We start from the raw sequence: 13,258 nt of genomic DNA on the forward strand, positions 1-13,258 counted from the left end.
AGCTTCCTTGGTCCCCAGGCTTGCCTCCACAAGCCAGATGTTTACTCATTCATAGGTGGCTCATTCTGCATGTCTAAGACCTGCTCAGAACTCTCTTCATTAGGAGATAGCAATAGGACTTACAGATAGAGTGGGCTTGTACATGGTGGGCATGGATGGAAGGCGCTGGTAATCAACCAGATGGGAGGACTGTCACATGCAGAGAGCCAGGAGTGCAGGGAATTCAGTGGTAGTCTCGCTGCACCCGTTTCTCCTTCATGTGCCTCTGCCAACTTGCTTGGCTTCTAGGGGGGTCTCACTTTTCTTATTCACAACATGGAAATAAAAATGGCATTTCTGTTTGCCTCTACAATTCCGAGGATCAAATGAAATAAAGGCTGAAAACATAATAACTAACATACCACATTTATTTTCCTTCTCATTATGTCCTTAGGGCCTAGCTGAGAGCCTGGGAGGTAGAAGGGACTAAGATCTTGGGGAAAGTGGGTGGCTCTTTGAGAAAGAGAAAAGTATCATGGTGTACATGACCCCAGCACCAATCATCCTTGTTCAAATCCCAGCTCCACTTTTTCACAGCTGTGTAGACCTAGAGTAAGTTACTTGAACCATCTGTGACCTGGTGTCCCTTTCTGTCACTGGAGACAATAATAGCATCTACCTTGTAGCGTGGTTGTGAGGTTTAAAAGAGGTCATACCTTTAAAGTTAAGGAACTTCCAAATTCCTAAAATATATAGGCTTTCAATAAACATAGGCTCCTCTTCTCCCACCTCCTAAGGGCCACCATTTACCCATAGATTTAGAATAATATTCATGTGCCAGATACTTTGGGTAGCTTTTATTTCATGTATTCAAATGTCTTTGCCAGTACATAGGCTTATGTAACTTTGTCCACAAACTCCGAAGCATGTGCCACTGGTCTCTCTTACATCGGCCTTGAAAAGCTCTCTTTCTCGCCTAAGAAATCAAAAAATACATTTTAAGGCTCATGTTCATTTTTTCTTTGATTCTCCTAAGTCTACTTTTTTAAAAACTCAACTTATTTTGGAATAATTTTAGATTTACAGAAAAGTTGCCAGTATAGCACAGAGAGTTCTCGTATACCCATCATCCGGTTCCCCTAATGTTAACACCCTGTGTAACTACGGTACATTTGTCAAGACTAAGAAATTAACATGATATATCATTGTTAACTACACACAGACTTTATTTGGATTCCACCCATTTTCTATTAATGTCCTTTCCTCTTCCAGGGCCCCACCCACATTGCACTTAGATGTCCTGTCTCCTTAGTCTTAGCCCTTCTGTGACAGTTTCTCAGTCTTCTCTTACTTTTCATGACCTTGACAGCTCTGAGGAGTCCTGGCTGAGGATTTATAGATTGTTGCTCAATTTGCATTTGTCATATGATTTTTCCATGATTAGACTGGTGTGTAGGTTTTGGGAAGAGTGCCCCAGAGGTAATGTGCTAAGCCCCATTTTACTGAGAACTCTCTAAGCCTTTGTCACCTTTTCTTCTCTTCATCCTCTCTTCCCTTCTTTTCCGATTCCTCCCCCCAAAGTGGACTCACAATCTGAGGAAGCCAAAGGGTGAAATATGGCTTATTCTCTGGAGGGAAATCAGAATTTGGAACTGAGTAAGGCGTTTGCTTGCCTCAGCTGCCAGTGTGCTTGGCATGACAGAGGCTACCACAGGGATACAGCCTCGCTTAGCCCCCCAGACCGCACAATTGCAGGAGTTTCGGGGGGCTCTGTACTGCCATGTGGCATAAGAGTGAGGGTTCCCATGGCTTTGTCTTCATTTCAAGATGCTCACCTGTTCCTCAGAATGCCCACACCTCCAGCTCTGCACACGCAAACACGCCCTTTCTTTATGACCCAGCTCACACCACCGCCATCTCCCCGCAGCCATGTTGGAGTTCAAGGTGGGAGTCAGGATGAATCCACATGTTATGAGGGGTTCTGGAAAAGGTCTCAGTGCCTGGGCTATCAGCGAGGCCTCTGGGTAGGAGCCCAGTGCTTCATTTCTGTCCCCACGGTCAGCAGAACGTACTGACAGCACTCACCAAACTCAACCCCACTCTTGGGTCACCTACCATGTGGTGGTGCTGTCCCCACTGCCTTCGTCAGGGGCTATAAAGCCACAAAGGAAGATCGGAGGGAGAGGACTGGACTTTGTACACTAAATCTTTGCAACATAAGAACTTGTAGGTTGGGATTTTCATGTTTAAAATTCAGGACAGCAAGAGCACTTCGACCTCACGCCCAGATTGGCCTCTACTGAGATCTTCATTTCTGCAGCTCCACACATGGTGGTCTCAGGCAGTCACCCAAATCAGGACCACAGCAGCAATTTCATGCATGCATCTAACCTTCTTCCTTCAATGATGTGCTTCCTTTTGTATAATTAAAAATTCAGTAAAATTATATTTTGTACATATATTATTTATTATATGCTGAATGCCATTGTAAAACCTTTTCATTTATATTTACAATTCAAAAAATTTTCAAACAGATGATCTCATACATTGTACAATATTTTACAGGCAATTTAAGGGATATTCAAGGGTAATTTTGACTGTACTCAATTGTTACCTTAGGGTCCAACTTTAGATTCTAATGACTGAATAAGATGCAACCCCACTGCCACCCAACTTTAACTGGATCCTGCCCTTACTTTATACCTCAGGACCCCTTTCACTTCCCCAGGCATTTCTAGGAGTCCCTGGGGATGTCTTACACGAACTCACGAATGGTGCTTTTGCAGCGTGTGAATGAAGAACATAGAACAATGGCGAACATTCCTTAGGAGTGAGGGCTTGGGGATGTGACAGAGGAGGATGGTGATGGGGTGAGTAGGGGAACTGTGCCTGCAAGTACCCCCTAAGAGGCTGTGGAACTTCTTGTGGCATCCCCTTATGGGATCACTGCACATCTTCCCTGGGTCCACGCCAGAGCCCACCCTTCCCAGAGCCCAGCTTCATGCACACAGCTCCTGCAGCTGATTCAGCCTGTGGTGTCTCTAGGGGTCACACCTACCTCCATGACCCAGGCCTGAGCATCAACATCTGGGACACATGCCATCTGTCCTCCATTCCAATACCCTCCTCAAGGAGCACGTTCCTTTTGCAAACCACTAGAGGAAAAAAGGAAGGAAAAAACCTGAAAACAAAAAGTAGCCCATCCTTCAAATAACTACCATCGCCACAACGAAACAGAAACCCTTCCTTCAGGGCAGAGGCACCAGAAAGTCTCATGCCCAGGCCGCAAACATTGCCGGACAGGGGGAAGCCCTGTTTGACCAACTTGCTGTCCAGCTCCGGGCTCTGGGACCCAGCCAGGCAGTGTTTCCTAGCTGGGCAGGAGAAACCTTTGAAGTAGGTGGTCCCTGAGTGCACTATATGGGAATTGATAAGTATTAGTAATTTCACTTAATATGAAAGGTCTTGGAGGAAGACTATTATTGAAATAATTTAAGCCTAGTCCTTAAAACTCTAAACAAAAATACCTCAGCTAATGGCTATTAATCTTCGAAAAACATTTCTTAATTTTGAAGATAGGTTAAAGAAGGGGGAAACCTCACAAAGATAGCTGGCAAATGTCAAACTAAATATTTAATTTTCACACAATTTAGGCTGAAACGCTTTGCAATTTGTAGGTTTGCGAAGGCTAAAATTCATCGGACCACATGGTTTCTTGAGTTGCAAAATCACAACCAGGGGCTTACGGAGGGCATCTCCAGCAGCACATATTTGTTGGGGGAAAGCCTTGTTAAACATAAGACAGAAAGTGAAACTGATATTCTTCATGCATTTCTCCAAGTTATGGGATGGTCTGGCATTCATTTAAACCAGATATCGCTGCTGCTCTGCCGCTGCTCCAGCAGGACGAATCAGAAAGGGCCCAAGAACAACATGCGAGCTGCAAGCATTCCAGGCCGCTTGATGTGGATTCAGGCCGAGCCTACTGGAGAACATCCCCAAATTATGTGTTCTGTGTTTCAAAGAAACCGCAATTTCTCTGCCCCTTCCCCCCACTCCCATTCCACCCAAGGCAGCATGGAATGATGAGAGAAGTATGGGCTTTGGGGGGGGTCACTGGCTGAGGTTCAAGTCTCAGCAACTTCACTTGCTCGCTGTGAGATCCCAGACAAGGTACTTGGTTTCGGAGTCTCAGTGTCATCATTTGTAAAATAGGCTCAGTTATTCTTACCTTCCAAAGTTGTTATGAGTATTAACAATAGTTACCGTTGGGAAAGCCCTAGTATAGCTGCTGGGATGCTGAAGGTATGTAATAAGCATCCTTTGACTTCTCTGCACCATAACATCCTGCTTTCTCATCATGTATGTAGTTGGGCTATAAAGAAACGGAAGACTCTTCTAGAGCTTGTCATGGAAAATGAACCCTTGTCCATGGCACTGGTTTATTCCCACGAACCATGAGCGAGGAGCACGGAGAAATTCCATGGCACCAGAGGTTGTGATGCTCTTGGTCCTGCTGGTCAGAACATGGGGAAGTGAAACTGGTGGTGGTGGTGGTGGGAGGGCTTGCAGGGAGGAGGGGACCACCTCACCACCCCCTTCTCTCACCATCAGAACACTTAGGCGTTTTTCTCTCATTCTGCTCTGCATGGGCCTGTGTGTCCCACACATGTGTCTTGCTTGTTTATGCTGAGTGGACTGCAGCAAAGTGTGGGTCCTCACAACTTAGTGTCACTGCAGGGCCTAACACATGGAGCAAGTTTAACATTCACCTGAAGAAGGGATGCGATCAGGGGATGGATTTGAAGAAGGCTTGGCCAGAGGATGGGAGGATGATCAGAGCTCAGTTGTGAAAATGTCCCCACTGGTGGAGAAGGGAAGTTGCTGGATGGGCTTCCAGTGGCCACTGAGGTTTCAGGGATGGTTTGAGGACACTCCAGGATTCTAGCACAGACTTGCAAGATAGGCTGCAGGGAGCACAGTACTCTAGGTCCCCTAAAAAGATTTCTCCCCATAGATTTTTCTTTCAATGCTTCACCTTTACCTCTGAACAAGCCTTGAGGGACCTCTGCCTTCTGTGGACTGTGGATCAAGGGCCAATCCATTAGGCTTGATGCTCCACACCCCTTGCTCATAGGCCTGGCTCTGAATAAGAGACACAATTATTAGACTTCCCCTTCATTTGCTCTACCTTCTACTGATGTCACAAACTCTCTGGCCTCACTGAGATGCCCAGTCCATCAAACTTGACACTTTCTCACCCTCCCACCTTCCTCATGGCCTCGATCTTCTCCCGACCAAGCTGTGCCTCCTCAGTCAGCACCATACGCATTGCCTTGCAAGGTTCTTCCATCCCTTTTCCCTTTCCCCCTGTATTGCACTCACCTCAAAACCCCCAACCTGGTTAAACCCAGCTATCCCCTTACACTTAGTTCACCAGAGCATCTGCATACGCTGGAAAAAAAATCACATCATACATAACTGGGCTGATTGAACTCTCCTTAAATTAATGGCTGTGAATCTCAGATTTTATACTTTTTCTTATCTCCAGAAACCACCAAAAGAATCTCACTGTAAGCTGATAAATTTGTCTCATATCATACCAAGAAGAGACGTTACTGCTCCTGCAGAAATCAAAGCCTTCAGTGTGCTCTGGAGAAGCCACAGTGTATCTGTATAAATGGCATATTATCTTTAGTAATAGGTGGATTAAAGTAGAGTTCCATTCTACATTTAAGCCCAAACTGAAATAGTTCTAACCCTCACCCTTTTTTGAAACTTTGTCAATCAGGGATTAAGTCCCCCTCAAATGATGTTGATTTTTCTCTGCAACAATCTCCAAATGACATCTGCCAAGTTCTTTTCTTCCACCCCTTGTCTGTTGTCTTCAGAACCACCTGAAGGCAACTCATGTCTGCCAGCACTAATGGTGACCATTGTGGGGACACCAATGTCTATTCCAGGGATGAACTTGCCCAAGTCTCTTAAACTCACTCATCTCTGGGGTGAGAGCACTCTGATTCTCCGCAGGGGATCAGGAGGGAAGGACTCCTCTGTATCTCTGCAATCTGGTGGTATAAATTGTTGTCCATCCCACCTACTTCTGGGTCAATCCTAGTTACTAAATACAGTTACTCACCTCCCTAAAGTTCCCAGAACTTTTATTTTTCCTTGTAGAAAAGAGCGAGCATGGGATTAATTAGTTTTTTGGTATTGTTTTGTGCAAACAGAGAATCAGACGGCATTTTGCCAGATACAATATCCACTCCCCCAGTGATGGATGATGGAAGTCTGGTGGAGCCGGGTAACATTTGGGTTGTTTTTTTGAGGCTCGTCCTTATGAGGTGTCATGCATTAGAAACAGCCACTGACACTTCCACCGAGAGGGCTGGGGCTCCTCATTTATTAAATAAAAGTGTTTGAATAGATGATTTTTAAGGGCACTTCTAGCTCAGGAATTTTAATTCTAATAAACATCTTGAATGATACCATGAATAGCAACCTTTTAAAAATATTTTAGGCTTCCTGAACAGAAAGTCCTAAGGAAGCAGGCCAGAAGTCCCTGAATTTGAGTCTTCAATGGCTCATCAATTTCCTGGGGAAAAAAGCCAGGAAATAATTGTATGAAATAATTGTAACATCTATGTGCTGATTTATCATAGCTACTTAAGTCACAGTTGCGTCAGTAGGCAACACTTTTGCATGTTTTTCCCGATAGGGTGAAACCGAACAATGCAAGGCTGGGACGGTGGGTGTGGGTGTTCCCTCCCTTGAGGAATGATTTAAAAAAAGCAAGCAAAAGTGCTGCTACTAACTGTAGACACTGAGTATGGGACCTTGGGTGTATCTCTGTGAATCTTGGTTTCCTCCTTTGTAAAATAGCCATAAAAATAATTCTAACCAATCCTTGGTTGTTTTAAGGATTGAATGAAGATGGAATATGTAAAGTTATTTGTTCTTGAAAAAACACTTAAATGTTATCAACACTAATGATTATATTATTTATTATAATTATTACTGTTGAGTATTGAAATGAGAGTTTAAAGGTGATGATAGATTTGGGGTGCAGGGTCTTTCCGGGTACCCCCGATGGGAGGGCGTGTAGATAGACAGTCTCCCCTGCTTGCTAAGCTTAGCTCTACTTATTAATCTCACATCTTACCTCTGCTAAGTGTTCAAATTTTCTCTTCTGTTCTTTAAAATCACAGGGACCTTCATCTCTGCGACTTCTGGTGCTGGGAGGAGAGGAAATGAAATATGTTGGCTCAGGCTCCCTGGGAGATGCAGGGTGGGGCGAACTCCTCCCCTCGCACCACAGCATGTGAGCTCCTCTTTTCCCCGCAAGATGACAGGAGAGACTGGACGACAGATTTAACCTTGTCCCGATTCCCCGTGTCTCCTGACAGCTTGAAAATTGTTTACCCAGCATCCCAGACAGCTGTCAATCACGCTTCCTTTTCAACTGTAGTGTTCTCATCCCTGAGCTGCAGATCCCCTGTCTATGGCATTCCCAGCTTTTGATAGAGAGTTAACCTAGCGACTTTGTAGAAGTAGAGAGTGTTGACATTGGGAGATCTGGATTCAAATCCTGGCTCAGTAACCATGGGACTTGGGCAGAGAGACGTGCCTTCCTGAGCCTCGGTTTCCAATGAGTGCAATGAGGATAATAATAGTATTGAGGGTAACATAGAACTCCATTTGCTGGTTAAAACACTATGATACACCTTTATGTAAAAAGGAAGTTATTCAGTGTTAAGCATGGTATGATCACATTTTTTTGAAAAGGACAATACACACACACAGAAAAAAGATGGAAAAAGATATTCACCAAAATGTTTATGGAATTATTTCTAGGCAATAAGTGATTTGTAATTATTTCCTGTGAGTATTAGTGCTTTTGTAATCACAAAAAAAAACCATACAACAGCAAAATGAAAGATATTTCCTCCTTTTAAAAAAGATACACTTTCTTCAAGATTTTTGCAGGAGGGTCAGCCTGGGGTCAGACTTGCATGAAACCCTGCGAGAGGAGTGGGGAGGAGGCTTCAGCAAGGAAGTGATGCTTTAACTGAGCCTAGATGGCAGAAACACCCAGTTACACGCGATCATTTCAGGCAGGTATTTAGGTAACTCACCAGCATAATTACTCACTATTCCAAAACAGTGATGTCTAAAACCAGGAAATTATCTTTAAGCATCTTTAATGTGCCTCGTCTCATACCAGGAACTGTGAAAATTTTGACTTAGTGCCTATTAATGAATGTCTTTAAATAAATAATAGAAATCTTTTTAACATTAGAATTAAGAATTTGGCAAAAATTAAATGCATCCTCCAAAAAGCAGGATTTATATAAATACTATTTAGCTATACAGACTGACACATATATTCATATTGTAGAAACACTTACGATTAGCTTTCTTCCTTGAGTGTTGCTGCAAATACTAAAAGTGTAGGCTAAGGGGAAAACCATCCAGAGCCACTTAAATCAGTAGTCCTGGGATTGGCTGCATCTCAAGAAGACAAGATCATACCTTTTAGAAAGCAGTTTCTTCCACAGCTTGGGACCAGCCACAGCGGGTGACCCCTTGATGTCTGATGCGGAGTGTTCCCCAGTGTGAAGGGAGGGTCATCTAGAGGTGGTCACAACTGGGCAGCTTGGCTTGGCCAGAAAGTAATGGTACCCACCTGACTGAAGAATGCTGACCACCAAGGTCTCGGCTTCTGTTTGTCTTGTTGGTTTGAGATACACTAGTTATAAAACATTCTGGGGGATGAGACATGCAAGGGAGCTCACAAAAGATCCAAGCAACCTCCACTCGGAGGAAGCGTGGCACAGTTGGAAGTCACTGAGCAAATTCAGGGTCTCCAATGAGGTACTGCCATCTACCTGTTCAGGTTCATCTCTGGCCCCTTCCTCCTGCACTCGCCACTCAGGTAGGCCAAGCTACTGAATGTACATGTGCCCTTTGCACATGTTACAACTTTTCCATGAAATGTGCTTCTTTGCCTTCTTCTGGAAAACTTAACCTTCATCATCAATCACTCAGCTCAAGCTCCCTTCCCTTATTCTTATTTTACTTCTGCTCGTGTTGCATAATTTCTTGCATGTTTAAAAATGGTAGTTATTCTTCACTTATCTCTTTGAATACTCTAAATACAATTATTTTAAAGTCTCTTAAAAGACTACTCCATGCAATTTATTTCGTCTGGTGTGAACTTGTGCTCTGATATGATTGGTGGACTTCTGAGCTTTGGATTTCCTCCTGTGTTTTGGACTTTGGCTTTGTAATTTCACTTTACGTGTAATTTTTTTTTTTTTTTTTGAAACAGAGTCTCACTCTGTTGCCCTGGCTAGAGTGAATGCCGTGGCATTAGCCTAGCTCAAAGCAACCTCAAACTCCTGGGCTCAAGCGATTCTATTGCCTCAGCCTCCCGAGTAGCTGGGACTACAGGCATGCGCCACCATGCCCGGCTAATTTTTTTTCTATATATTTTTAGTTGTCCAGATAATTTCTTTCTATTTTTTTTTAGTAGAAACGGGGTCTCGCTCTTGTTCAGGCTGGTCTCGAACTCCTGAGCTCAAACAATCCTCCTGCCTCAGCCTCCCAGAATGCTAGGATTACAGACGTGAGCCACAGCGCCCGGCCCCGTGTGATGTTTTTATGTGTTAATTTCTCTCTCTCTCTTCCTCTGTGCTCACCCCTCCTTGTTTGGCAGTTTCTCCCAGTCTAGAACCTGGTCTAATGGGAGTTCAGGGTTCCTGCTCCAGGGAGGTACCGGGGACATTCCAGAGCCAGCCACAAGGTCAGCCAGCAGGCACTCTGGTTCTGTTCCTAGTTGTGGGTATCTGTCCTCCGTCTACAGCACTCCTCCCTCATGGCTCCCATGAGATAAGAGTCACGGGCAGTTGGAGGCAACAGGTCTTTTTGGTGAGAGGGTGGTGCAATTTTGCCCCCGTCCTGGCTCTGAGCAGAGACCCTGACTGTACCCCACCCTGAGGTCCCTTTGTGCTTCCACACCCCAGCCACAGGCCTGCAGCCCTGTCAGCTGGGTACTGGGTGTTTCTGTTCTACTTCTAGCCCGTTGACAGCGCATCTTGGTTTTCACAGTGACTCTGCCTCTTTGCTCCCCCATTTGTATTTTCTCTGCCATTGCTCTGTACCCTGAGCAGAGGGGGCACGTGGAGCTTACAGTGACTGTGCCACCTCGACCTGATGGCTCTTCCCTTTTGAAATATTGAATGTTTTTGTATGTCTGAAAATTGTTCTCTGGTAGAAGCTGTGTTCCATTCAAGCCCAGACAGAAAGAGTGTAGTGAATTTTCTCCTTGTCTGCTTAGAGCCCCAATAATTAGTGCAAGAGAGGACTGAGCTGAAGGCCCAGGGCAGTGGTCGTGAGTGTAGGACTTCCACTTCTGCTCGGCAGTGACCTTGGCAGTCTGCTGCCTTGGAAGCCTGCAGCGGCTGCCTTAGCAAATCCCTGCCCAACTGCTTAGTGCGTCCTGCGTCCAGTCCCTGCTCTACACAGAGCAGCAGTACGGGCAGAGCCAGGGGACAGTCCTCCTCCCCACCAGCTGCTCACATCTCTAGTCCTTGCTCTGACCCAGGGGACCCAGGAGACATTAGGGAGCCAGGGGGCAGAGGTAGTGTGGGGGCAGAGGCAGTGTGGCCTTCCTCCTGTGCCATGGCAGGGCTCTGCAGCTTGGAGTGGATTGGAGGGGAGCAGGAAGGTTCTTCTCCCATGCCCTCTCCCGCCTCTCACCTGTACAGCTCCTGTGAAGGTGTCGCATGCTTCAGGGTGATGTGTGGCTTCCATCTCCGGTGCGGACTTGTTCTCATCACACTGGTCTTATCATTTGAGAAGGAAGTTGGTTGAGGAGGGGATTCAAACAACATGGTATCATACAAGTATACTTGACATTATGTCTGAAATCTCTCTGCATGCCTTATGGGACCTGGGACAGGGCAAGGTGTATAACGGTGATTCAATTTTTTGTTTGTTTCAGAATATTACCGGGGTACAAACATTTTGGTTACGAGTGATCCAATTCTTATTTGATTGTTGAAAATCTAGGTGATTTCTAGGTGACTTTCCAATTTGAAACCAAAAAGCTCAATTTCTCTTGGCAACACAGGTGCAAACACAAGTGTGTGCCCAGTTCTGTGGTGCATTTCCGAGGTTCCAGCCCCTCCTGTGATGTTGTTGGTATTTTTCAGGATCCTTCGAGATCCTTCGAGTTACAAGCTGCAGAAACTCAGGAATTTATTCACTCCCATGATTGGGAAATCCAGAGGGGAAAGAGGCCACAGGCACACGTGGATCTGGGGACCAAGGCAGCCTCCAGTGCCCTCTCTTCCATTCTGTGACTCTTCTCTCCTCCTGGGTTGGCCTCCTGCTTCCTTGCTATCGAGAGGCAGTAGGGCACAGTGGTTAACAGCATAGCCCAAGGGGAGCCAGACTGCTGTGTGACTGTGAGCAAGTCAATTAGCCTCTCTGGGCATCGATTTTGTTATCTAAGGAAACACCATGACAATAATAGGAATCCTGCCAGGGGTTGTTGTGAGGCAGACATTAGTGAATGTGCATAAACCTTTAGACAGTGCCTGGCCCCCTGTAAGCACCATGTGAGGGTTACCATTGACGATGTTGTTGTCCCTCTGTAGACTGGGGAGAAGGACATGGCCTCAGATAGCTGTAGATGTACATCATCCCAGCCCAGAGGAAATTTCTTTTTGTTGGTGTCCACATACACAGTTCTCCAGGGGACTCTCATTTGACTTGCTTGATTCATGTGCCAAGATCTCAGACCCATTGCCATGGCCGAGGTTGTTGGTTATTCTGATTGATGGTTCCACTGTAATTACAAGGACTTGGGGACCAACAGTTCGCCAAAGGAACAGGAGGTGTTTTGTCATTCTCTCATCTGTTTACTCTGTGAATGTTTATTAATTGTCTCTGATGGGCCAGGGTCAGCTCTGAGCATTGGGTTGACAGCAGTGACCAAGAGTTGGAAGAGTTCTCTGCCCTCATGGAACTTATATCCCACTAATAGCAAGAGGAGACACGCAGTGCACAAATCAAGGAAAGAAAACATTGGATGTGGTCAGTGCTGTGTTTAATGTAAAATGAGGTGATGTCTGCAAGACTAACTGAGAGGTGGTCAGAGAAAGCATCTCCAGCTAGGCTGCCTTGAAGCTGAGACCTACATGCCAAGGAGTCAGCCGTGCACAGATACATCGGAAGAGCGTGCCAAGCAGACGGAGCAGCTGGTGCCACGGCCTTGCAGCAGGAATGAGCTCTGCGTGTTTGAGAAAGGAAGAGGCAGGAAGTGTGGCTGCAGCCCACTCAGTTCAGGGAAGCGGGGGTGCATCGAGGTTGGAGGGGGAGTGTGAGCGGCGAGAACTCACTGGTGCTTTTAGGACACTGATGTTTGTTTTATCAAAGTCATTCTGGCTGTAGTGAAGGGAACAGACTGCAGATAGGCAAGAGTGGATGCAGGAGAGGAGGCAGTGTGCAGGTGAGGATGATGGTGGCTGGACCCCTGGGCAAAGTGTGAGTGTGGATGGGTTTGGGTCCTAACCGGGGGCAGGGCTGGCAGGATTGGCTGATGGATTTGACTTGGGGAGGGGAATCGAGGATGGCAGGAGGGCTCAGGTTTGAACAACTGGGTGGACAGTGCTGTCCTTTAATGAGAAGGGGAAGATTGGGAGAGGGAAGGGGGAAGAAAATCCAGAATTCTGTATTCGGTGTGCTAAGTTTACTGTCTCTGTTAGATAACAAGGACAAAGTGGAGATCCCAGGTGGGCACTTAGATACGTGCACCCGGAACCCTGGGGAGAGGGAAGGGCTGGGAGTGCAGCCATCAGCATGTAGATGGCACTAAGCCCGGGGGGGCAGGATGAGATCACCTAGGGAGTAAGTATAGATGTGGTACCAGGGACGGCTCAGTAGGAGGAGGGATAGTAAAAGAACACTGTCCACTCCCATTTTCCTTTTCGGAGAAAAAGAAGTATCTTTGCTGCAAAATTCTTCATGAGAACCCTGACCAAAAAGAAAGGAAAGGATTCTTTTGGTCCTCCTGGTGATGCTTCTCATCAGGCTACCTTAGGGTTCCCAAAGCTGAATAAGTTTCTCAGGCATTCATTTCATTAATTAATTGATCTTTGCTTCAACTTTTTTTGGGCATTTGATTTTTGTCAAGCTCACCATGCTTTTGCACCTTTTGGGAGTCATTTAAAATTTATGAGCGCTGGATTTGCACACTGTTCTCACAGAGGGG

The sequence above is a fragment of the Propithecus coquereli genome, unplaced genomic scaffold (genome assembly GCF_000956105.1).
Source record: "Propithecus coquereli isolate 6110/MARCELLA unplaced genomic scaffold, Pcoq_1.0 Scaffold41, whole genome shotgun sequence".
In the NCBI taxonomy this organism is placed as follows: Eukaryota; Metazoa; Chordata; class Mammalia; order Primates; family Indriidae; genus Propithecus; species Propithecus coquereli.